Source organism: Nicotiana sylvestris, chromosome 5 (assembly GCF_000393655.2).
Source record: "Nicotiana sylvestris chromosome 5, ASM39365v2, whole genome shotgun sequence".
Taxonomy (NCBI): Eukaryota; Viridiplantae; Streptophyta; class Magnoliopsida; order Solanales; family Solanaceae; genus Nicotiana; species Nicotiana sylvestris.
Genome location: NC_091061.1, coordinates 168,289,100 through 168,312,146, shown reverse-complemented (window position 1 = coordinate 168,312,146; position 23,047 = coordinate 168,289,100). Strand labels below are relative to the sequence as shown.

At 38.7% G+C, this 23,047-nt stretch overlaps 1 long non-coding RNA gene across 1 annotated transcript; it reads left to right on the top strand.

The window, feature by feature from the left end:
* Positions 1-237: 237 nt before the first annotated feature.
* LOC138891139 (uncharacterized) lies at positions 238-6,295 on the top strand. Its single transcript, XR_011407463.1, has 4 exons — positions 238-463; positions 1,587-1,692; positions 1,863-1,929; positions 6,122-6,295. It is a non-coding gene; the product is annotated as an uncharacterized lncRNA (long non-coding RNA).
* Positions 6,296-23,047: the final 16,752 nt, after the last annotated feature.

Below are 23,047 nucleotides of genomic sequence, written 5' to 3'. Positions count from 1 at the left end.
GAAGTAACAAACAAGAGAATAATAATACCAAAATTGTTATAAATCCAATGTATGTGGATGTCACTTCCAATGCATGTAGATGTTCTTTTCGTAACTGTCTTTGAAAAATTCAATACCAAATGAATGAGTTCATTAATACATGTAAATTGAGAAGAGATTTTGTAACCTATAAATAGTATGTTATTCTCCTTTGGAAGAATACATAAAAAACACACTTGAATAAGAAAGCTTCTACATTCTCCTCCTATATATTTTGTCTTCATTACTATATTGTTCTATTTTACTCTTATTTTTAAACACGTTATCAACACGAATTTCTCTAATTCTATTTGCATTATCACCGCCTGGTCGAGCTCTAGTTTTCTCCTATATAAAAAAAAGGGTATGTATTTGTGATTGAATAGTTTGGAAAGTTGCAAATGGAAGCCAGTCTCCATATCCTGATCAAGTACATCAAAAACAGGTTGAATGCTAATGCATAGATACGTTTCTCATTCTTCTAAACTAATTCATTTATCATCTTTGTATTAATTAACTCCGTATTAAATATGTAGTTAAGACACTACAGTGCTCAAAGAGTGATACACAAAACTGAAAAGATATGTCATGAATAGCTATAGTTCTTATATACAAAGAACTTAAAACTCAAACTTACATACTAAGGAAATAAACCGAAGACCCAAACTATATGGCAGATTATATCAAAGGCTCTAACCTTACCATCTAGCTACCTCTGAGTTATGTTGTATTTTATTGTTCATCTAATACTGCAAGTGATGTGCTTAAGCAAAGATATTACATGCGTTTTCATATCCAATAATCATATTCTATTCAGGAATTTCTCTGTAAGTTACGTCAATGTTACGAGTAATGCTATTTTAGTACCGAATAAGTATTGTGCTTGTGCTTATCACAGAGATGCCTACTTATGATATTCTTGAGTTGTCAAACGATTTCAAGATATATATGACTCCAAAAAAAAAAAATTAATAACTCCCAGTTGGAAGCTAAATATAAAATCAAGACTACTGTCATGTTACATGATGCATGTTAACCAGGGGCGGATTTACATGCTAGTTTTAGGTGCTCAAGCACCCATTAATCTTGACGTAAACTAAATATAGCTATAATAAAAATATAAGAAATAAGATATAACATTTTAGTGAGCACCCAATAAACAAAATGACTGATGGGTGCCGTGGTTCTGAAATGAGAGTTAAAACCTTTCCTGAAAGCAAAGATCCAGGTTCGATTCCTGTCACAGCACTGCCTTTGTATTTTTGAATGTCAGCTTTTTGTAAACTTTTCCTATTCCCTTTAGGTTTTAGTTTAGGTTGTCAGATTACGTTTTAGTTTAACTTTTCGTATATTCCCTTTACGTTTTCGTATCTTTTTAGTTTTTAACCTTTCTCTGCTTTTGAACTAAATTTTCCTTTTTTAGTTTTTAGTTTTTCCTTTTCCTACTTCCTTTCACCTTTAGGCTTTATTATATTAATAATTAATTAGATTTAAGTATAAGAAAGACCATCTTTACAGTCTTACAGAAAAGTTTAAAACTAAACCCTTCTTGAATTTTTGCTCATTAGGAACGTAGAGAAGGGAAAAACGAAGAATAAAGTAGACGAAACAATCAGCAAACTCTTCGGTCATTCACAACAATCTCAAAATCAAATTATCAGAACATAGCACAAGGTAATAAGATTTGATATTTTTATTAAAGTAAGAAATTAAAAATATTCTTAGACAGATTTTGAATTTTTTTCATGCTTATCGCTTATTCTTTGAAAGCAGATTCAATGAAAAATATTATCTTTGTTACCAACTTGTTTGATTCCAAAACTTAATTTTGAGAATATATGCAGGTTAGTAATATTGGTGGGTTGTGCGATTGATGAAATTGTGCTCATCAACTCATTGCTTCAGAAATTTGTAAGTTTTCATCTTTTCTTTCGAAAAATTAAATAGTTATATCGTTATTGCCGTATTGTTTGTGTTGTTGATTGAGGGGCATGGTTTTCCCGATAGAAATTAATTAAATTATGTGTAGTAAATTTTGTGTCGAGATGGATAAGTTTGTCACAAGATCAAAAGTTGGGCAACCAAGTTCTAGTTCTTCTCATCCATCTGTTGCGTCATCCGTAACCCCGGAAATTCAAAGGGATATATCTCTTTCAGATCATAATTTAGGATCTCCCAATACTGACCCGGGGGATAGGAAGTCCATTGCAGAATATAGCCCTAATATACGAGATGAAATTAGAAGACATTATATTCAAATGGGACCTTGCCAGCCTACGAGTCATGATTTTCCTAAAACTAAGTTTGGGAAGACAATGCGTCAGTTTTATCCTGGTTGGTTTAAGGGTCAACATTCAAAGTGGTTGGAGTACAGTATATCAAAAGATGCTGCATATTGTTTGTGTTGTTATTTATTCAAAAATGAACATGAAATTCATGGAAATATGGGGGATGCTTTTACAAAAAATGACTTTAAAGGTTGGAACAAGGCTATAAAAAGATTTAGAGCTCATGTTGGAGAGGTAAATAACATCCACAACAAGTGTTTCAACAGGATGATTGATTTAATGAATCAATCACAATAAATTCGCACTTCTTTTGAAAAGCAATCCGAGAAAGCATAGATGATGAATTTTTAAACAGTTGTTTAGTTTGCTATGTAGAGCGTAAAATATTCTCAACTGTGAGCAACAATGCCATTAGTCATCGTTTTCAACATATGAAAAGTCGTCGATCACAGTTGTGAATTGTGACTAGAAGTCCTTTTGGTAATGATAATACTATTAGTAGTTCATTATGACTTGTGACTAAAAGTATTTGTTGGTAATGAAAATATTATTAGTAGTTTTCATATTAAGTCGTTTACTCTTGCATTCGAATAATTGTGCACTTATACTATGCGATTGATAGCACTTTTATATTAAAGGAAGTGAGCACTCATAACCTTAAAATTCTAGATCCGCCACTGATGTTAACTGAGCATGCATAAATTAAAATAGTTATCGTGATTATATAACTTAATAACGCATATTTAGTCTTGTGCTATTCTTATATACAATCTGACACATTGTGATTTATTATGATATGAATTTTAGAGTTACATGTTTATATTATAAGAATTATCTATGTTGGTTAAATATTTATAAGCCACTACTTAAATTGTGTATTTGTCTATATCTCATAAGTCTCATTAACGCATATAATCACGAAGTTATAATATTTTTAAAGACTCGAGTTTAGTCCTAATGCATTTTAGCTTATTATATTATTCGTTGATGGTAAGACAGTAAGTTCAAGTCTCAACACTCCATGAGGGTAAAACATCAGATTCAAGTCTCGATGCATCATGATAATAAGATGTTGGATTCAAATCCCAATATATTATGGCCTTACACGTCTTATATGGGTAGACATTGAGTCCGAGTCCCAATGCACCACATATATGATGTAACGATGAATGAGGAAAAATAATATGATTTTAATAAATAAAAAAAATCATGAAGCCCGTCCCATTATGTCTGCTCCATTCTCTCAAGAGAATGTGAAAGCAATAGATCAAAAGTCTAAAAGAAGACTTAACTAATTATCGGGGCCATATGAATGCACGTGTACATGGCAAGAGCTAAAATAATAATAATCATTATTATGGTAATTATAAAAAGGAGAACAATAAGGGTTCTTAAAGTAATCCTTCAAAAGTGAAGGCAATATTTGTAACGACCCGACCGGTCGTTTTAAGCTCTAGCGCGTTGTTCAACAGTTTGAGGCCATGAGCAGCTTCACTTCAAGTATTATGACTTGTACACATGGTTGAAATTGAATTCCAGGAAGTTCGGAGTCGAATTGGAAAGAGAATTTTCACTTCGCAAGCCTTAAGTTGAAAGAATTTGACTAAGATTGGATTATTAAGTAAACGATCTCGAAATCAGGTTTCGAAGGTCCCAGCAGGTTCGTATGATGATTTCGGACTTGGGCGTATATCCGGATCGGATTTTGAAAGACCCGGGAACGTTTCGACACCTATTGTGAAAGTTAGTATTTTTGGAAGAATTTCATAAGTTTGGATTGAAGTGAACCTCAGTGTTATCAATGTCCGTTTGGGATTTCGAGTCTGGGAATAGCTCCGTATGGTGATTCTGGTGTTAGGAGCGCGATCGGAAGTGAATTCAGAGGTCCGTGGGTCATTTGGCTAAAGTTAGAAATTTGAAGGTTTTTGAGGAATTTGACCGGAAGTGGACTTTTTGATATCGGGGTGGAATCCAATTCCAAAAGTTGGAGTAGGTCCGTAATGTCAAATATTACTTGTGCGCAAAATTTGAGGTCAATCGGGCGGGATTTGAAAGATTTCGGCATCGAATGAAGAAGTTTGAAGTTCTAAAGTTCATCAAGTTTGAATCGAGGTGTGATTTAGGATTTTGATGTTGTTGATGTGATTTAACACCTCAAGCAGGTCCGTGTTATGTTATGGGACTGAGTTGTGTGATTGGACGGAGTCCTGGGGGCCTCGAGTGAGTTTTGGATGTGCGGGAGGAGTTGAAAGCACACCAGATTTTCTGGTGTTCTTGGCAGCAGTTGCAGGTCTCGCAAATGCATAAAATTGTTTGCATTTGCGAACCTCACATTTGTGAACCTCGCATTTGCGATGGAGCCTGACCTGAGGCAGAGTCCGTATTTGCGATATTTTGGTCACATTTACAACCTCAGCAGAGTCCGCATTTGCGACCTTGGCAGAGGAGGCCCATGTTCGCATTTGTGATAGTTTTGTCGCATTTATGACCGTCGCCTTTACGAACTAGGTGTCACAAATGCGACATCTGAGGCCTGTGCCCAACTATTAATTTCGAGACTTAGACCATTTAACTCATTTCCTTTCATCTCTTAAGTGATTTTGGAGATTTTGGAAGAGGGTTTTCACCTAGCACTTTGAGGTAAGTAATTTCTACACAACATGAGTTTAAATACATAGATTATGGGTAGATTGACATGTAAAATTATGGAAAATTAGGTGAGAACCTAGGCTTTTGACAAAAATGAGATTTAACCACACAATTTGTTATAAAATTTAGTAGAAATCATATATTCTTGATCCTTAGGTTATGGATAATGACTATCTTCAAATATTTTCGGAATCCGGGCACGTGGGCCCGGGTATGAATTTTAGGAACCTTGCATTTAGAGTTGAGAAATTAGTTTAATAATTAGAATATAAACTCTTGAGCATGTATTGACTAGTTTTTACCCCATTTGAATAGTTTTGGATCGTTCGGCTCCGATTTGGAGGTTTGAACGTGTTCTTAATTTGGGATATAGGCTTCAGAGCAAGGTGAGTCTCCTTTCTAACATTGTAAGAGGGAATTGTCCCCATAGGTGAATTAATTAGATTTGTGCTTCTATTTGCGGGGGCTACGTACGTACGAGGTGACGAAAGTCCGTGCATAGCTACTATTATGCTTAAGTCTGGGTAGTCTAGGACCCAAAAACATGCTTTACTTGCAATATTTGAAATCTTGTTGTCAATTTAAAAATGCTTAAAACATGTAGAACGTGTAGATGAATTTCTAAAAAACTAGTCATCGTTTCTTGATTTTGAAAAGAGAAATCGCCTTTTCTTGGATAATTGCTCTTTGATGAATTCTTGTTTGACTGTTTGGATGTGTTTATATATTGTGGAAGCCTCGGTAGATCAATAGATACATCTATAGTTCGCGCCATTCGACTATCTGGCAGTGCACAGTTTAAATACTGTTGGATCGGGTCGTACGACCTCGGCATAATTTGCGCATGCTTATATTGCTTGCCTTGAGATTTATAGATATTGATATTTGTTTCTCCTTGGTATGAGATAAACGTATAAATGATGAAAAAAATGAATTTGGAATTTTTTTTATAAATGGAAGAACTGTTTACTTGCTTCATGCTATTGAGTTACAAGCATTTTTATAAAATCCTCGATTTATTATATTATTGATATATCATTATTGGACCATTAGTAAGTGTCGAAGTCGACCTCTTGTATTACTTCTTTGAGATTAGACGTGATATTAATGGAGTACACGTTATTTTTGTACTCATGCTACACTTGCTGTACATTTTTATTGCACAGGCACATGTATCTCTAGTGGCCTTGTGGGCGTAGCAGCATGGTTGATATGGAGACTTAGGTAAGCTGCATTCCGCGAGGCGACCTGCAGCTAGCATGGTCTCTTTCAGTGTATTGTATTTACTTTCTGTCCAAATTGTATTTCAGACAGTTATTGTACTTTATTCGATTTTCTAATGGTTGCTCATGCACTTGTGACACCGAATTCTGGGATGATTATGGTATAATTTAATATTAAGTTTCTTAAAGACTTCATATTTATTTATGTGTCTCATTAATTATTGTTTAATGTATAAAGAAAATGATTTCAACAAATACTAAAATGGGAATTTAATTAACTTTTTGGTATTGTCTTGCATGACAGTGTGTTTGGTGCCATCACGACCCTTAGTGGATTTTGGGTCGTAACAACATGGTATCAGAGCACTAGGTTCCCTTAGGTCTCACGAGTCATGAGCGAGTCTAGTAGAGTCTTGCGGATCAGCACGAAGACATCTGTACTTATCTTCGAGAGGCTACATGGCTGTTAGGAGAACTTCCCTTCTTGATTCCTCATCATGCGGTTTGATTCCTTCGAGGCTTATGACCTTATTTCCTTCCTACTCAATCTTATGCGACGTGAAATGCTTATTATAAATCTAGAATTGAAGAATTGTAATGGTACTACAGATGTGGTGCAGAATGTTTCTCCCGGCATGGTTGGTTGGGCTATTGTCGTCGCCTTGCGAAAGGATATTTTGTCATTTTAGCTCGGTAGCTGCACTTCTGAGAGCTTGAGGCTGTGCGCCGATTGCTATGATTGTTCATGATTGGTTATCGCACGGTAGTGACGTGATGATAGGATACTTGCCTATGTGTTGGGGCAATGAATGACTTGGAAGGAGGTTTTCTCAGTGCATGATTCAGAGATTTGGTGTTGTATTTCCGGCGAAGGAAGATCAATTGGACTATGAATGACCAGGTTTGGGTTGATGGAGTAACAAGACTCGATGTTTTCAAGTGTGGTGGAATTTTCATCTGCGACGTGGTATCGTCGTCCTCGATTGGATGTGTTAAGTTCGCCGGTGTCATGGTCTTCTACAATTCGCCTTTGGGGTAGGATATTGTGAAATAGTATTGGAGGAGCGGTTGTTAGAGATAGATTTGACTTAAGGTAACAACTGGGCAGCGAAGGATAGGGAAGGACACGTGGAGAGTGTCATGCGATGGTTAAACTTCTAGAAGGCCAGATGTAAGAAGCGAAAGTCGAGTAGTTTCTTAAAGAAGTGAGTTTGCCCAAAGTGGGAGAGTGGTAGAGTAGCATATAGGTTTAGTGGTAGGGTAACTACATACCTTGAGGAAAAGTTTGGAGCGATTTGGGAATTTTAGTGGACGGTGATTGGGTCCACGAGCTTAATTTGAATCATTGGCTGTTATACGACGAGGAATTGGATGCAACAGAAATAAGATGCTTGATATGAGGAGAGGAGCAACATAACTTTGAATTAAGAGATATTGTCGTGTATTTTAGTGGATTTCCATGAGGAATGAACGGACTTGTACAGCTAGTGAATGAGCATGGGCTTAGGATGGTTACTGATTTCGTAGTAATGGTTCATTGCAGCGTTGTTGGGAGATGCCGATATGTAATTTCTACAAGGGGTTATCTCCTGTGAGCAGATCAGTGATCGCGCGGTTGGCGAAACGTCTGCATAGAATCTTACTGGCTATCCAGTAAGAAGTCGAATATGTGAATGTTGCTAGAGATTCAGAGTGTTCATAAAATGCTAACGGAAGGATTTCGAGGAATTTGGCGGTGGATTGCGCAAGGTTGTCAATGAGAGATAAAAGAATCTTGGCAGTTCTAGAGTTGTGTAATAGTGGCCTCAAGCTAAGTGGGAGAGTCCCACCGCCTACGGTTGGATTGCATGGTCGTCTATTTGTAAGATTTCTGGTTATTAGCATATGTATAGGTTATTTCAGTTAAGGGAACGGAACATAAGAGGTAATTTGAGCGAAGGATTTGTTAAAGGTGTGCTATAGTTGGCCTTATTAACTCATGTTCAGACTTGGGGAAGGATTCAGGATTTATGCCTTATGTAGATGGTGGGTACAAGGAAAGTGATTCGGTCAGGTGCTTCATTGAGAAGGTGTTCACGTGCTAGAAGATTCATGGAGTTGGAGGAAGTTATTATTATTCTAAGGTAATTAAGGATAAATTGGAAGAGGTTGGATTGGTTAGCCATGGTTGAATTGATATACTGGTGGCAGTGATCAGTTCCTTCAGTGTGATCAAGTTATGCAAGCAATTTGTGACGGTACGTGTGAGGCTTGTCGGCCGCTGTAATTGATTTTATTCAGAAGTATTCTAGTATTATGGCTTGTTATGTGTAGGCGGGTCCCGGAAGGGCTATGGTGGCTTAGATCACTACTTTAGGGTTTGTATGATCTACGGTTATGAAAAATTTACTCGTGTGTTGCTATGGTTATCTCACAATGAGTTAAATAAAAAGTTTTTATATGATGAAGTGTTTACCATAGCAGTGGTTCATGAGTTATGATGAAAATTTGGCACTATCACATCTTGGCATGTTAGGTGCAGTAAGCGATATGAAATTTGGAAGTAAGGATTAAGATTGTGGTTCGGTGTTGACAAGGATGTCACGAGCTCGGATGAGCAGGAAGGGAATTTAGATGTTTAGAGTAAGCTGGTATTGTCTTTAGCGTCACCTGAGATCAGTGTTTGTGTAGGAGGCTTTACATCTTGATTACAAATTCTTGATTTGCTTTACAACATTTGTGTGGCCGGTGGTATGGAAATGCAAACTTGTTAACTGGTGCATGAGATCGTGGAAGTGTATCTCACGGGAAGAGTGTATAAGTGTGACATGCAGTCACTTGATTGAATAAAAATTTAAACCAAGTATGAAGGTGGTAATTTCACTAATTTGAAAATTTATGCCTGGAGGGCACTCGATTTACTGGGCTATGGACGACGGAGGTTTGCTCTGGTTATGATGGTTGTTTTGTTGTGATGTGAAAAAGGAGGCTATTATAGACTCATGAAAGGTTATTAGCCTAGTACGGTGTGATCAGAATCGTTTTGAGGTCTATGAATGGATTTAAATATGATATGGGCTCTATATCAATCCAGATGTGTTCATTTTAGCATAACGCTCATAGAGGAGTATTCAGACGTTGAATGTTGTTTCGTCGTCAGCTATTTCATGTAATATTATATTGTGCGGCGTGAGTTGTGAAATGACTTGATAAATTTGTATGTATTGAGGTTTCGTGTAGCGATGGTGTTATGTGACTAGGATGGCTCTTAAGATTCAGATCATATATTGCACCTCAATAGTGCTTGAGTTTTGTAGCGTATGACGCTATCTATCTCCCCATGGATGGTATTATGCACTTAGCATGCTTGTGATCGATATTCGGTACTTTGTAGTAATGAGCAATTTAGCTCGATATGTATCTCCTTATATGGATTTTGTGCATGCATCGGGTGGCATGCCGCCACGGGTATGTTGTTTGGATCGGGTTGCATGCCGTAACAGTGTGATGTTGAGTACAGTTCTGTTTTTGTGCGTTTTGTTTCCCATTTTGAGGAGAGTTCATATTAGTTGCGTGAGTTGAGTAGTCCCTTCCAGAGTTCATTTTCCTTACGTATCATGTTTGAGCTTGTAGCCTATTGGCACATTGTGGCATCATATGAGATTTTTGATCATGACCGAGGTGGCTTATTGCCTGAGCAGTTCATACTTGGTGAGGCAAGATTATTGGATCTAGGATCAGCGCAGTCGGATTGTATGAAGTATATTGAAGAGCAAAGATCATTATTTGGTTTAGAATGTGGTAATAGTTCTTGTCAGAAGTATAGACTCAATGATTTGTTGACTCGGCAGTTGGTCATAAATTTCTACACATCTCTTCCATCGAGACGGTATTGCGAGAGTGGGAACAAGACTTATATATATCATGCGGTGCATCGTGAGCATCAGATTCGGGGAATGTCGATTATTATGATCAGGGAATGTTATTATGGTCCTATGAATGATATGGTGCATGGTTAGAATTCAGCAAAGGCATGCAGTCATGTTCTGGTACCTCGTGTAGTGATTGATACGGTGTTCATATAGTGGAAGCAGGCCTGGCAGAGAATTCCGGATGTTAGAATTGGGCTCTAAGCTCATTTGCTTGAATAAAAGGGAATGTCTTCAGAATTGATCTAGCTAATGTGCTCAACTAGGTTGTAGTAGCACGGGTAGGTGCACAAGGTGTTAAACAGTGATTTCGGACAACTCCATCATCGTTCTTAGCACGTTCGAAGACAAACGTATGTTTAAGTGAGAGAGATTATAACGACCTGACCGGTCATTTTGAGATCTAGCACGTCGTTCAGCAGTTTAAGGCCATGAGCAGCTTCACTTCAAGTATTATGACTTGTACACATGGTCAAAATTGAATTTGGGGAAGTTCGGAGTCGAATTGGAAAGAGAATTCTCACTTCGCAAGCCTTAAATTGAAAGAATTTGACTAAGATTGGATTTTTGAGTAAATGACCTCGGAATCGAGATTCGAAGGCTCCAACAGGTTCGTATGATGATTTCGGACTTGGGTGTATGTCCGGATCGGGTTTTGGAAGACACTGTAAAGTTTTGGCACATATTGTAGAAGTTAGCATTTTTGGAAAAATTTCATAAGTTTGGGTTGAAGTGCATTTCAATGTTATCAATGTCCGTTTGGAATTTCGAGTTTGGGAATATCTCTATATGGTGATTCTAGTGTTGGGAGCGCGATCGGAAGTGACTTCGGAGGTCCGTGGGTCATTTTGGAGTCATTTGACTAAAGATAGAAAATTTAAGATTTTTGAGGAGTTTGATAGGAAGTGGACTTTTTGATATCAGAGTGGGAATCCGATTCCCAAAGTTGGAGTAGGTATCAAATATGACTTGTGCGCAAAATTTGAGGTCAATCGGACGGGATTTGAAAGGTTTCGGTATCGAATGAAGAAGTTTGAAGTTCTAAAGTTTATTAAGTTTGAATTGAGGTATGATTTAGGATTTTGATGTTGTTGATGTGATTTGATGCCTAGAGCAGGTCCATGCTATGTTATGGTACTGAGTTGTGTGATTGGACGGGGTCCCGGAAGCCTCGGATGAGTTTCGGACGTGCGGAAGGAGTTGAATCTTGGCAACAGTTGCAGGTCTCGCAAATGCGAGAAATTGTTCGCATTTGTGATGGAGCCTGACCTGAGGCAGAGTCCGCATTTGTGACTCATTGGTCGCATTTGAGACCTTGGTAGAGGAGGCCCATGTTTGCATTTGCGATAGTTTTGTCGCATTTGCGAACCAGGTGTCGCAAATGTGAAATCTGAGGCCTGTGCACAACTATTAATTTCGAGACTTAGACCATTTAGCTCATTTCCTTTCATCTCTTGGGAGATTTTGGAGCTCTCGGAAGAGGGTTTTCACCTAGCACTTTGAGGTAAGTAATTTCTACACAACTTGAGTTTAAATACATAGATTATGGGTAGATTAACATGTAAAATTAGGAAAAATCAAGGGTTTAGGTGAGAATCTAGGGTCTTGACAAAAATGAGATTTAACCACAAAATTTGTTATAGAATTTAGTAGAAATAATATATTCTTGATCCTTAGGTTATGAGTAATAACTATCTTCAAATATTTTCGGAATCTGGGCACTTGGGGTCAGGGATGAATGTTAGGAACCTTGCATTTAGGGTTGGGGAATTAGATTAATAATTAGAATATGAACTCTTGAGCATGTATTGACTAGTTCTTACCCCATTTGAATAGTTTTGGATCGTTCGGCTCCAATTTGGAGGTTTGAGCACGTTCTTGATTTGGGATATAGGCTTCAGAGCGAGGTAAGTCTCCTTTCTAACCTTATAAGAGGGAATTGTCCCAATTTGTGCTTCTATTTGTAGGGGTTACGTACGCACGAGGTGACGAGAGTCCATGTGTAGCTACTATTATGCTTAAGTCTAGGTAGTCTAGGACCCAAAAGCATGCTTTACTTGTAATATTTGAAATCTTTTTATCAATTTAAAAATGCTTAAAACATGTCGAACGTGTAGATGAATTTCTAAAAGACTAGTTATCGTTTCTTGATTTTTAAAAGAGACATTGCCTTTTCTTAGATAATTGCTCCTTGATGAATTCTTGTTTGACTGTTTGGACGTGTTTATATATTATGGAACTGGCCAAACACCTCGGTAGATTAAATAGACGCATCTATGGTACGCGTCATTCGACCATCTGGCAGTACACAGTTTAAATATTATTGGATCGGGCTGTACAACCTCAGCATAATTTGCGCATGCTTATATTGCTTGCCTTGAGATTTATAGATGTTGATATTTGTTTCTCCCTGGTCTGAGATAAACGTAAAAATGATGACAAAATGAATTTGGAAATTTCCCTATAAACGGAAGAACTGTTTACTTGCTTCATGCTATTGAGTTACAAGCATTTTTACAAAATCCTCGATGTATTATATTGTTTATATATCATTATAGTACTATTAGTAAGTGTCGAAGTCGACCTCTCGTCTCTACTTCTTCGAGATTAGACGGGATACTTACGAAGTATACGTTGTTTTTGTACTCATGCTACACTTGCTGTGCATTTTTGTTGCACATGCACATGTATCTCTAGTGGCCTAGTGGGCGTAGCAACATGGTTGATACAGAGACTTAGGTTAACTGCATTGCTCAAGGCGACCTGCAGCTAGCATGGTCTCTTTCAGATAATTTAATATTAAGTTTGTTAAAAACTTCATATTTATTTCTGTATCTCATTAATTATTGTTTAATGTATAAAGAAAATGATTTTAACAAATACTAAAATAGAAATTTAATTAACTTCTTGGTGTTGGCTTTTCTGACAGTGTGTCCGGCACCATCACGACCCTTAGTGGATTTTGGGTCGTGACAATATTTACCATCACAGTGGTATGACAAAAATATAATAATAAATCATGTCCAGATGATTATAGCTCATTCCTTGAAAGAATGCGACTTGTGATTAGCATTGTGAATGCATATCCATTCTTGAAAGTGAGTATGACAATATGTGATAAAGATCATAAACAAGGATGTGCTCATGCATGACTTGGAAAATACCACAACTCACCTCTGAAGGAGGTTTTAGCAAAAGAAAGAAAATAAATATTAGGTTGAATGAATATGTCATTCAAAAATATTTTGTGAGTCCTTATCTGTAACGACTCGGCCGGTCATTTTATGAGTTACCGCTCCGTTTTCCCTGTAAGCACATGATTTTTGACCCTCCCCGAGGATTTTCACATTTTTTTAGCATAAATATGAAATTGGGTCTAATATAGCCATTTTAACTATTTTACTTTATTTCGTTGCAAAAAGAAAAAAATCACAAAATATATATATAAATTTTAGTTTATGTATTTCTCATAAACTTGAAAAATACAAAAATTGTACTTTATTTTGGTACTTTATATAAATTCGAAAATTACAAAAATATAATTCGATTAATGTTTTGTAGTCGTTTTAATTTTGGAAAAATACAAAAAAAATATTACTTTATATTTTTGTCTTTATTAAAAAAACGAAAATTACAAAAAAAAATAGTTTTATTAATATTCTATAGTCATTTTAACTTTGAAAAATACAAAAAATATTGCTTCATATTTTATCTTAATATTTAAAAAACAAAAATTACAAAAATAGTTTTATTAATATTTTGTAGCTATTTTAAATCTTGAAAAATATTTAAAAAGATATAGTTTTGTTTGAATACTAGTCTTATTTTTGGTAGTTATTTTGCTTACATAGGACTAGTTAAGCAACGTGTTCCTATTTCTCGGGTCCGGGCAAAAGAATAATATTCGGGTTCAAACTACCCGGTTTTAGGCCTAATTTTCGGACCTAGCCCATAATAAACCGAGTCCAGGACACATGGGGAACCCCACCACGCGTGGGGGACATAAGACTCGAACCCCACCACGCGTGGGGCTCATTTTTCTTGACAAACCCATGTCAAATACACGGACAAACTTGGAAAAGGGGGGACTTTTTAAAAATTGAAAAAGGAACGGGATTTTAAAAGAGAAGGAGGGGGAACTACTGTTGAGCTTTCTTCTTCATAAAGAAGAAAGAAAGAAAACCCTACAGAAGGACCAAAACCAGTGACCCCCGCCCCCAACGCAAAAACCCCAGCTCCCTCCCGTTCGTCACTGCCTCCTCGACACCGTCCGAACGCCACTCTCGTCGTCACTGCCCAACCAGTCCACCAATCGTCAAACTCACCCAAAACCCCGTCTCCTCCCAACTCCATCACACCCGTCGCAACCCAAAACCAGTCGCGACGCCACTCCTCCACGTCCGAACGACCATCGCCTCCTTCCTCCATTAAATTCGACGAGCATTGCTGCTTCGCCTTCGTCGTCACAACCCCCCGCCGCTACCAGCTCCCTCCACCTCCGTCAACGGTTCAAACGACCATAACCACCTTCCCTCCATCGACTCACTGTCGCACCCAACAGGCCCGTCACTTTCCCCCAGCACCACGACCAACAGCAACAACCTAACCTCCTGTCAAACCCCCCTCCTCCTCACGTCCAGCGACCATCCCGACACCATCTCCCCCGTCGTCTCGCAACCAGCCCAAACCACCACCCGAACACCACCACCGCAGCTGCTTCCACCTCCAGAAACCACCCATCAAGCAACAACTTTTGCTGCTGCATCGCCACCCCCGTTAACCATCGTCCATTGCCCAAACGACCCCTCGCACTCACAGAAGCGAACCAGTAATCCCACCACCAAACAGGCCCGTCATTAACCCCTCCCCTCGCGTCGACCTTACTGCTGTCGACGTTGTTCCATCTTTCGCGAGCAGTTGTGGGTTGCTGCGATCCTGCCTTGCCGAGTTTTCTGTTTTCCGTCGAGGTTCGGTACGTCGAGGTTGTTGTCCGAGGTTTCGTCGCAGGTCCAACGCACCGGACGTCGATCGCAAGTAGGTATCCCTGCCCATGTCCTTCATGTTTTATGTTAGTAATATATATATGTGTTTGTTGAAATACAATCCTAGTTCATGCGAACAGTATGCAAATGAGCGAGACATATTCATATGATGTTTGTAAATCACTATTTCTTGTTAATTAACTCCGTATGATATTGAAATTTGGTCGTGAATGCATTTCCTTTGTTTCGTCATGTTTAGTAGTTATTCGGCATTTTGTTTCTTCATGCTCAGATTATTGTTATCTAAATGTTTGTCTTAATAGTTGTTTGTACATGTAGTAGTAATGTAAAAATCATAGTAGTAATTTAATCCCGCGGAAAGATATTCGTTTCATCAAATAAGTTTAATCTACAACCCATGACCTCGCGAAGTAGCAAAGAAATGTAGTCATTTTAGCCTTGTTCTTTTTTTTTTCTAAAAAAAAATAAAAAATAAATAAAATAATAAAAAAAAACGAGACTAGCTTCGCCAAATAAAATGTACAGATTGCGAGGCCCTCACAAAATATATGTATGAAATATTTAGATTCCGGGACGGGCCGTTTAGCAAAATTCACGGCCCTACCCAATATAATAATGCGCTAGTTGCTTTAGGCGCGCCTTTAATAATGTTATCTCCTTAAACTCGGGTGCACATTTATGTGACCCAAATCCAAATCTCAACGGAGTCGAAATATGTCTCTAGTCACGGGCACATTGATTGTGGCGTGGCCCGAGATGCATTTCCATGACGTTGCAAATTCCTTTAAAAAATAAGAATGAGATGAGCCTCGCCGAATAAAAATACAAATTGCGGGGCCCTCAGTAAATACTTGTTTTAAATTACTTAGAATTCAGGAGGGCCGCTTAGTGAATTTCGTGGCCTTCCCAAAATAATAACGCGATAGTCTCTTTAGGCGCGTGTTTAATAATTTACTTTCTTAAACATGGGCGTGCATTTCATGCGACCCAAATCCCGATCCCAAAACATCAAATAAAATGTGTTCCGGATTATGGGTGCATTTCATGTGACGTAGTCCAAAGACGTGTTTTAAATGATGTTCACATTCTTTTAAAAATAATAATTATAAAAGCGGTAAAAAGTTAAAATTTGCACATAAGTTCATATTTGTATAAAATCAGATAATCAAGCCGAATATAACAGTTGAGCGACCGTGCTAGAACCACGGAACTCGGGAATGCCTAACACCTTCTCCCGGGTTAACAGAATTCCTTATCCGGATTTCTGGTACGCAGACTGTAATATGGAGTCATTCATTTCCTCGATTCGGGATTAAAATTGGTGACTTGGGACACCCTAAATCTCCCAAGTGGCGACTCTGAAATAAATAAACAAATCCCGTTTCGATTGTCCTTTAATTGGAAAAAACTCCCTCGCGCCCCTGCGGGTGCGGAAAAAGGAGGTGTGACAGCTCTGGCGACTCTGCTGGGGAGGCTATAACCCAGAACCACTGGTTCAGGGTTAGAAATTCGAGCTTAGATAAATTGTTATATTTGGCTTTATTTGATTTTTACATGTTTTGAGCTTAATGTGCTAAATGTTGCTTTTACCGCTTTGATATTATGTGAACTGTATATAAATTGTGCCGAAACCCATCTCCTCTCTGAGTCTTCTGAATCATGAAGAAGGGTGTACTTCGTACGACTTCTTTTCTGTATAGTGTCAAATCCCAATTTAGAACGAGGTTCGGACAAGTTGCTAAGCCGGTGAAGCTTCTGTATTCCCGGTACGCTGCCCCCCCTCGGCTCGAGCTGTCCGCTCGGGTAAGCCAGGTCTAGAACAAATACCCAGGTTATGAACTTAGTATAACGAAGCCACATGCCGGATCCCTAGTAGGAACGTTTATTTGCATCATGTGCATTTGACTTAGGGGACTCAACACAGGGGTTGGGTCCGTCTAGGACAAGCAACCTGAAATAATAGACCATCTTATGGCATCCTATGTGCTACATGTTGTATTCAGTCAAGGGCGAATGGGTCATTTGGTCATTTCCAGCATGATGTTATTTTAATCAAAGCATGGGGAACATTTGTGGAATCCAAGAAGCCTTGGAATTCCCTATGTCCCCCACGCTTGCTTTTTGGGAAAACACATGGGGAACATTTGTGGAATCCAAGAAGTCTTGGAATTCCCATATGTCCCCCACGCTTCATATGTTGGAAAAAGCGCATGGGGAACATTTGCGAAATCCAAGATGTCTTGGAAATCCTTATGTTTCCCATGCCACATTTTGAAAATAACAATAAATATAAAAAAATAAAAATACATATAAAAACAAGGCATGAAAATTCAAAAGATTTTGTATGTTGTCATCATTTTCAACGAATTAGAAAATAGCGAAAAAAAATGAGAAAATGACAGTGTAGAGATATAACTACTTATTTTTAGAAGGAAAAAACCAATGTCCGAGTAGGTATCAAAACTCTGACGAAATTTTGAAAAAATAAAAAAAATATATGTCTTGTTAGTTTGTTTTATTAAAAGCAAAGGAAAAGTAGAAAAATCATCATTGTTTTTGCCTTGCCATAAAAATGAAAGTAAAAAAAAAGGGGTCTTGTTTTAAAATAGGTTTATTTATTTGTTTATGCAAATGCCAAAATTAAAATAATCCAAAAATATTTTCCATTATTCACTTCTTTAGAAAGTCTTTCTAATTGTTTTAAATATATATATATATATATATATATATATATATATATATATATATATATATATATATATATATATATATATATATATATTATTTATAATGAAAAATCCGAAAATATTTTGATTCTTCTTTCAAAAATTGAAAGAAAATTCAAGATTCAAAAAAAAAAACATTTTAGAAGCGTTCTTTTTATTAAAAGCAAAATTCCGAAAAATATTTTCTTCTTCTTCTTTAGAATAAAGAAAAAAAAAGAGCAAATGAAAATTCAAAAATATATCTTAGAAGTGTTTCTTGTAAAAAGAAAATCAATCAAAAATGCTTCCTTTTTCTTTTAAAGTAGTTCTTTTGCCCGAACTACGCGGGTTTGATTCTCACCGGATGTGAGATACGTAGGCAACCCTCATCGGGTCCAACCTCACCTTTTGCAAAAATAGCCAAAAATCAAAAAATTTAATCTTGTCATAAATAAGTCGGGTGATGTCTAACCCACCTTTTGCCAAAAACGCCAAAATCAAATAAATAAAAAATATATGTCAAATTTTAATTTTGACATAGCCGAATGTTCCCGAAAGGGACGCCGGAAGGCTGACTTTGCATAAACAGCCACCTTTGGGTCATTTTTTAGGATTTTTGGTCCAGTTGACCCACACAGCCTTAAAACATCTTCGTCCCCGAGGCGCTGAAGGGCCGTGTTTGCAACACTACGTTTTTACCGTAATTTGAAAAAAAAACAAAGAGTCAACGGTCAGGTGAATATCGTTCGAATTTTGTCATGATAAGCCGAGCCAGCTTCGACCGCGTCTTAAACCGTTCTTGCCGAAATAGCATTAGAGTATCTTTCAGTTGTTGAAAGGTTATTTTTGTAAAAGAATGGACAAGTTTGTAAAGTGCCAGAATAATCCTCCCCGACCTCAAAATTCATATGAATTTGGAAGAGGCCACATTTGCAAAAAATAACCGTTTGGTTGCATTTGTCAAACGGAGAAAGGGAGCTGATCATCTGTTTTTGGAGTTTGTAAATCTTTTAATTAGAATATGTGTGTTGTTTGATTTTTTTTCCAGTTGTAGGTCATCTTCAGACCTGTGAAACCCAGTTTGTTTTAATATAAAAATTAAAAAAATTGTTTGTTATTGTTTATCTTTTATAGTCCGAACTACGCAAGGTCTGATTCATGCGGAGTCATGATACGTAGGCAATCTCCATAAGATTCAACCACAACAAAGAGAAAAAAAAGAAACGAAAAAGAGAATGAAAAAAGAATGAAAAAAAAGAAAAAAAAGAAAGGAAAAAAGGAAAAGAGAAAAACAAATGGCAAGCTAGGAATGAGGAATGAGTTTTTATTTTATTTTACTCTATTTTCAAAAAAAAAAAGAGAAAAAGAAAAAATAAATAAAATAAAATAATAAGCTAGTTAGTTTATAACCCGAACTACGTCGATTTGATTCTCACCGGATGTGAGATACGTAGGCAACCCTCATCGGGTCCAACTCCCTTTTTCATTTTACCAATAATGATATACCATAAAGCATATATGTACACACATGTATATAAATACATATATTGTTTGTTTTGTTTTCCAAGATTCTTGTTTAGAGTCAAAATAAAGGTTTCTGTTTTCACCTAAAAGGTCACCTTAATAAATGTGCAGGATGAGCACAGAGCAAAATGAACCATTCTCGGCCCTCAGCGAGGTCCCCCTACAACTCCACATGTGGTGGAATGATTTGGAAGCCAATAGCAAAGAGGTAGTAGGAAGAATATTGGGAGGTTTTGTAAATTTGTTGGGCGTTAGGCCAAGGACAGATATTCTTGAAGCTCTAATACCATTTTGGGACCCAACCCGCAATGTATTCCGTTTTGTTGACTTTGAACTTTCACCAACACTTGAGGAAGTCGCCGGATATGCGGGATTGAATGAGAGGTTAAGAGGGCAATATTTGCTTTCGCCAAGGCCAGTGTCTCCGCATGCGTTTCTGGATCTACTAAGCATCAGTCGGAAGATACAACATGACGATTTATCGAGAGGATGTTGTGATCTCTATTTCTTGTATCAGCGGTACGGAGCCCCGCAGGGTTTCGAGGAACCGAACCTTGGGCTAACTCACGGCGGGAACAGAAACAAATGGGAAGCAAGACGTACTTTGGCTTTCATCACAGCGTTCTTGGGAGTCATGGTCTGTCCAAGGAAGGATAAAAAGATAGAGATAGGTCTGGTAGGTATGGCCGACGTTGCAATCAAAAGAACCAATAGTACTGTGGTTCCTTTGATTTTGTCCGAAATCTACCGGGCTCTGACTATATGCCGAGAAGGAGGCAAGTTCTTCCAAGGTTGCAACCTGTTACTTCAGCTATGGATGCAGGAACATCTCCATCACCGAGTAGGATACATGAACCACGGGTTGACCGAGAGGAATTGTATCAGCGGATTCAAGAAGCGCATGACAGGCGCCAGATTTCCTGAAGGTGTCGAAGCATGGTTTACACGGTTAAGGTCAACAACAGCTGACCAAATTGAATGGGCATTCGGTTGGTTGACTGATACTGAGGTGATCTACATGTCGGCTGAAGAATGTCATGTTCTCTTAATGGGGCTTCGCAGCATCCAGCCATATGCCCCTCATCGGGTATTACGACAACTGGGCAGGTTTCAAGTAGTCCCTACTGATGAAGATCTGAGCAAGCATGCCATGGAATTAAGCCCGGGAGTCATATTCCCCGAGGGGAAGATTAGAAAACTGTGGCATGAATGTAGATTCTTGGAGCCCAAGACCATGGTGCGAGAACTAGCTAAAGGTGAGGTAGACCCAAAGTACGACGCTTGGTTCGAGAGAAGGTTTCAGATTCGGCAAAGACCTGCTAAAAGGGCCCACGTCCAACACTTCACAGATGATTCACAAGAGCAATGGGGATGGTTAAAAAGGGAGGAAGGTTACCGGGTTGAAATCGGGAAGCTAAAGCAACAAGTCGAAAGGCTTGTATTTGAGAACAATGTGCAAGTCGCCTCAGAGCAGGCTGAAAGAAACAAGCTAGCCCAAGAAAACCAAATCTTGAAGGCCCGCCTTCACCAAGCCAGTAAGAGTAACGTTGACCGACAGAAGCGTCGCTCTGACGAAAGATTGATAGCAAGTTTGAGAAGTCAGGTCATCCAGAGCCAAGAAGAATTAGAACAATCAGAAGCTTGCATAGCAAGGATGAAGGTCAGATGGGCAAGGTACACAATGGCCCGGAAGCAGCGTTTGCAACAGGTCATAAGGGATTATGAAATGAGCGTCGGAATATTAAGGGAGACGAACTCCACTCTACATGATCGGATCGTCAAACAAGCACGAGATGCCCAAGCCGACAGAAGGCGATGTTACGATGCAATGACCAGAATGGAAAGACAAATGGAGATGTTCCAGGATCAGCTTGCCAACAATGCGCAAACACTGGGATTGAAGAACCGACAGATAAGGCATTTGTTCGCAGAAAGGGACAACATTCGAGGAAGGATCGACGAGATTGGGCATTACATCTACATGAGATGCCTGGCATGCGAGCAAATGCCTCGGAAGACCCTCCTTGTTTCCATCATGGGTTGCGTCCACCGAATCATGAATGAGTTGAAAAGCCTGCAGAGGGACCTCACACCAAGGGCCGCGGAAAGGCCGAATGATGCCTCGCGGGCCCCTAAGTTGGAAAATTAATCTTTGGTTGAGTCTTGTTTATTTGGCTTTGTTGCTTTTCCATATGTTGTTTTCTTTTCTTTTAGTCAAAACGGGTTAAGAACTGTGGAGTCTGTACTATTGCTATTCCTTGCTTGAAGTAATTTGTAATAGCAAAATTTTGAGAATGAATTTAACGATTTCACAAGAATTTTGTGTTTCTTTACTTTAAGGCAGAACTACGCCTGGTCTGATTCACGCGGGGACGTGATACGTAGGCAATCCCCATAAGATTCGACCGCTTTTAATAAAGAAAGAAAAGAAAATACAAAATAAAATAAAACACAGGGTTTCCCAAAGTACTTTAAAAGGGGACGAATGAGCAAACCGGGATGACGCATGTTGTTTGAAGCAAAGCATGTAGAAACGATTAACTGCCTAGGTGCATTGCATCCTCTATGTGTTATGATCAAATCTGTTAAACTCTAACGCTAACAAAGTTTGTTGTTGTCTGAATTAAACAAAAAAGTTGTTAAGGAACTCTGGCAGCACACTCCTATCAAACCAGATCCAAAGGACCGATAGCAACCAGCATGACTACTTCAGAGAATAGTAATGAGGAAGAGAGGCCGATGAGCCAGTTGCTAAAAGAAGCGATGGAAAAGATTGAAAGGATGGGACTAGAGATGAATGCAATGCAGCTAGCCATAGCCAAAACACAAAAGAGCCCTGAAACACTGGGGCACATGCCGGAATACCCTCACTCTGGCCCTTCCACAAGCCGCCCAAATCCCCTTTATCATCAAGAAAGAAGCCCTCATGATTCCCAAGCTCCACCACCCCATCAACCTCTCCCAACACCCAATATTCCCATTTTTGTGGGACCAACATCAGCCCCTTTGCAAAGAACGACCAGTGAGCCATTGTTTCAGGCTCACGATACACAATACTACCCCCCCGAGCCTACGTTTCATGCCCCCGAACCACAGGCTTACAATCCACATTTGGAAGTGCCGGCAGAGATTGAGAAGCCGGCTAAGGCCCCTGAACAGGATGAAGTATTGAGAAAGTTCAAAAGCCTGGAGCAGTCCTTCAGGAACTTGCACGGGCTGGGCAATCAAGTCAGCGTAGCATACAAAGATCTGTGCCCTTTCCCAGACGTCCAACTCCCGGCTGGGTTCAAGATGCCTAAGTTTGATTTATATGAAGGGCACGGTGATCCCATGGCACATTTGCGGGGATTCTGTAGCAAAATGAGGGGGGCAGGCGGCAAGGATGAGCTGCTGATAGCTTATTTCGGCCAAAGTCTGAGCGGATCTGCACTAGAATGGTATACCAGGCAGGATTCCAGCAGGTGGTACACGTGGGATGATCTGGCGCAGGCTTTTGCAGGTCATTTCCAGTACAATCTCGAGATAGTCCCTGACCGTCTCACATTATTGAGAACTGGGAAGAAACCCGGGGAAAGTTTTCGCGAGTTCGGGTTCCGCTGGAGAGAGCAAGCAGCTAGAGTCGATCCTCCCATGAGAGAGGGAGAGATGGTGGACTATTTCTTGCAGACACTGGATCCAACCTATTTTGGTCACTTGGTGACAACAGTTGGAAAATCTTTCAACGAGGTG